The following is a 4,507-nucleotide window of genomic DNA, read 5'->3' as shown; positions in this document are numbered from 1 at the left end:
GAAGACCACCGGAAGTTCACCGGAAGCTCGCCAGAAGAAGTCTTGACTTACGGACTTTGTAATAGCTTAGAAAATGTCTTTAAATTCATATTTAGCATGTTAATTAGGGTTAGGATTAGGTGTTAATCCTATAACCCAAGTAGGGGCCAATTGGGCCCGAGTTCGGACTGGTTTGGGCCAAGTTTGGAGCCCAACTAGTGAGCTGAAATAGTGTAGGCGGTGGCACCACCCAGAACCCGAGAACCGAGAGGTAGCATCGCTGGACAGAGCGGTGGCATCGCCCAGCACCCGAGAGGTCTGGCGGTGGCATCGCCAGTACACTGTCAATGTCAAACACTGATAGGCAGTGGCACCACTAGCCTCGAAAACCCAAGATAATTCAAAATTTGAAGCCCAAATTTGAATCCTCTTGGGGCCTATAAATACCCCTCAATTCTCAGCAGAGAACACAACCTTTGGGAAGTTAGAAATTGAGAAAAGCTTTAGCAAAAGTCTTGTATTCAATAGCTTAAGTGTTCACCTCCCTCTTTCTCTTTCAAAAATTTGTAAGAGTGTGAACCACTTGTAAAAAGGTTGTAAGAGGGGTATTTGTCCTTCTCCTTTAAAGTGATTTGCTAGTGAAAGTTGGGAGCCTCATTGAAGAAGGCTTCACAAGTGGATGTAGGTCATTTTGACCGAACCACTTTAAATTGATGTGTTCCTTGAATGTGTAAGTATTTACTTTTTTGAAACTGTTATTTACATTGCAACAAGCTTTCGGTTTTCATCTTCTCACTTTACTCGAGCTACTTTCTCCAAGTCATTAACGAATTGAAATCTTTACGCATTTACGAAATCTTTTTCAAATTTACAAGTTTTAATCCGCTGCACTAATTCACCTCCCCCTCTTAGTGCCGTTCCGATCCTAACACCCAAGATGATACAAATTTGGGCTCCAATTTTTGAATTACTTTGGGTTCCCGGAGTTGGCGGTGCCACCACCTGTCAATGTCACATTGACCGTTTACTGATGGTGCCACCGCCTATCGGTGGCGATGCCACTGCCCGACCTTTCGGGTGCTGGGCGGTGCTATCGCCCAGTCCGACAGTACTACCGCTTGATCCTTTGGGTTCTGGGCGGTGCCACCACCTAGACTATTTCAGCTTACTGGTTGGGCTCTAAACTTGGCCCAAACCAGTCCAAACTCGGGCCCAATTGGCCCCTAACTAGGTTATAGGATTAACCCTTAATCCTAACCCTAATTACATGCAAATTACGAAATTAATACATAGTCCTAAGCAAGTTTTTAACCGGCAACATCGAGTTTCCTTCCGGTGAGCTTTCCGGCGATCTTCCGGCGGACTTCTGATACACCCTCGGATTTCTTCCGGCGGACTCCCAGTAGGCTCCCGGTCTTATGGCGAGTTCAGTGAGTCTTTGGCAAGTAGCTAAACCTTCTCGGTGATCTCTGCGAACCCTCGATGATCACTTCGGCGGACTTCCGAAGACTTCGACAAGTCCCCGATTCCTTCTCAATTGGTTCCGACAACACTTCCGACGATTCTTCAGACTCTTAGTGGACTCTCGAACATCCATTGAACTTGACTCTGGTAGACTTGCTTTATGTCTTCAAGCTATCATAGTTAATCCTACACATGTAAAAAATATACTTCGATCTAGACAATTAATACTAAGTAATAATCAAGTTGTCCGGCTTATCATTGGTCCCTCGACGCTTCGTCCGATTCTTCGACTCATCGTCCTCTCCTATGGCCTATTGCCCAATCGGCTAGTTGACTCTGCAACTCTGATATCCTTAGCGCAATGTCCGCTCTTCTTGGCCCAATGCTCGAATCCACGCCCCGAAGCCTTCTGTCGATACGTCGACCGATCCACCGGCCCGACGTCCAATCTTCTGACATGTTCCTCCGGCCCAACATGATTTTCCTGCTTTAATTATCTCATCTTGATCGAAGTATCTTGTGTCACTCAAATCGTAGATTAAAACATAAACACAATTATCAATTGGTTTTATAATCAAAATACGAGATTCAATATGGCCTGGAAGAGTAGGTTTATTCTACTATGAGTTATGCTTGTGGCAGTTGATGATGAGGCAGTGGTTCACAATAGGCGACGACGATTGCGATTGGTGTAGATCACAGCTTGCAACTGAGTTCGGCGGCCAGAAGTGCGACAGAGTCTGAGGGAGAGAAGCCCTCGGCAAAGGAGGCAGATGGCAAAATCACAAAGCCAACTTGAAGGAGGCTTCGACGGAGGAAGATGCAGAAGGAACCTTCGGCTGAAGACTTCGGTTGGCGAGGAAACAGTAGTCGACGATAGAAATAGAGGCTACAACTGTGTTTCCTTTAGGAGCGTCATCCACGGAGAAGAGAAGCTCGTAATAGGGTGAGTTCTCTACCCCATGCAGTATATGTGCAGGATGCACTAGTGAAGACTACCTCGATTGGTGTGGGCTGAAGGTTTCGAAGATCGCTCAGGAGAGATATGCAATTCTTGCCAATATGCAGTTCTCGTCGTAGATCTATGAGAGATCTATAGTTCCGTGAGAGGTTGCAACTTCAAATGCCACAGTGCACGTCGGACCAGAGAGGAAGCGGTTCGTGGTCTACACTAAGTGCGTCAACCAGTTCCGAATGCTGCTCAATGAGGTGGAGGAGTTAACGGGAAGTAGTCATCGAGGTGGTGCTCCAGGAACCTGCGGCCACGCCCTTGTTGGTGACGATGAAGGAGAGGGCATCAGTCTTCAAGAAGCGGTGAAGCTACTCACCAATCTAGGAGGATGTGGGTAGAGACGTGTTGCGGCAGCATGGGAAGACAACTGCCATTTTCTAGATAAGTGCTACAGTCACCGCAGGGAGCAAGCTGTCGAAGCAGGTGGCCACAAGAATACCATCGGCTTAGGTGGGAGAAGAGAAGACGCCGACATAGGGAGGAGAAAACTAGTAGCGGGGTGACGTCTGACAATGACATAGAGTTTCTTCCAGATTAACTATATGCTCTACGAGTTTGGGCTCTATATCTTTTACTTTGCCAAAGTAGAGAAAGTGAAACAATCTTGGTAGGGAGAAGACGAAGATGAAGACAAGGAGGGAGATGGACCAGGGAGAAGATGGACTAGGTTCTTGATCGCCTTCCGCCAGCCTACGAGATTGACAGAGGAGAATAACCTTCGTCGAGAGAAAACGAAGACCAAGAGGGGGACGAACGGGACTTCCTTCTTGATCACCTTCCACCAGAGAGATGTAATGTATCAGGAAGGGGTGGCCAACAACGAATCACTATAGAGAAAGAGAGAGGGTGTCGCAGCATCAGCGATGGCTACGAGATCAGAGTTGCCTCAGTGAAAGTGACTCTGATACCATGTTAGATATTAATTTAAGAAGATATTATTTGTGTTTGATATGATGCTCCATATTTATACATGTTAGGAAGAAGGATTTCCCTCAATAGAACTGTGATATTTCCTCATGTAATTAGGAAAATCTTAGATGTTATCAAAGAAAATCTTAGCTGCTATCATTTTGTAGCTCTGTTTCTGCACATTTGAGTTCAAAGTTCTTCTTCGGGTACATCAAACAACTTAAGCCTGACTTCTTCAATCGCTGGCAAGGATCTACTACTGCTCTCAGAGTTTTTATCGAGCCTGTAAAGAATTAAAAAAGAAGATAGAAGATAGAAATTGTAGAATAAGCTATATTCCTCATTGAGATGTTCTCCCTATTTATACAGGTTAGGAGGGAGGATTTCCCTTAACAGAGCAGTGAGATTTTCTCATACAATTAGAGAAATCTTATTTGCTATCATGCCCCTGCAAGATGGTGCTCCTATTAAGGATACCAATCTTGGACCGATACAATGCAAAGAGTTTATGAGCGAGAGGCTTTGTGAGTGAGTATGCTAATTGATTAACCATATATACATGAGAAACACATAGTTGACATCGGATAACTTGATCTCGCACGAAGTAGAAGTTGATAATAATATGTTTCATGTGGGAGTGGAACACCGGATTGGTGCATAGATAGGTAGCTCCGACATTATCATAATATATTGTAGAAATAGGAGTGGAATAGATGTTGAGTTCCTTGAGCAGATTTGTGACCCAATTGAGTTCTGCAATGGAAGTGGCGATAGCATGGTATTTAGCTTCAATTGTAGACCGTGCGATTGTCTTTTGCTTCTTAGAACTCTAACTGATTGGATTAGCGCCAAGAAAGATAATATACCCCAATGTGGATGTTCTATCATCAAAGTTTCCTACCTAATCAGCATTGGCAAAGGTATGAAGATGAAGTGGAGAGTGTTTGTGGAGAAAGAGACCATGATTAAGAGTCCCTTTAAGATATCATAGGATTCATTTGACAATAGACCAGTACATAGTAGATGGCCACTGCATAAATTATGATAATTTGTTGATGGCAAATGAGATGTTTGGATGGGTGAGAGCAAAGTACTGCAAAGATCCAAATACTTGTCAGTATTTAATGGGTTCCGTAGTAGGAC

This window comes from Musa acuminata, chromosome BXJ3-4 (assembly GCF_036884655.1).
Source record: "Musa acuminata AAA Group cultivar baxijiao chromosome BXJ3-4, Cavendish_Baxijiao_AAA, whole genome shotgun sequence".
NCBI classification, from domain to species: domain Eukaryota; kingdom Viridiplantae; phylum Streptophyta; class Magnoliopsida; order Zingiberales; family Musaceae; genus Musa; species Musa acuminata.
This window is presented reverse-complemented; position numbering follows the sequence as displayed.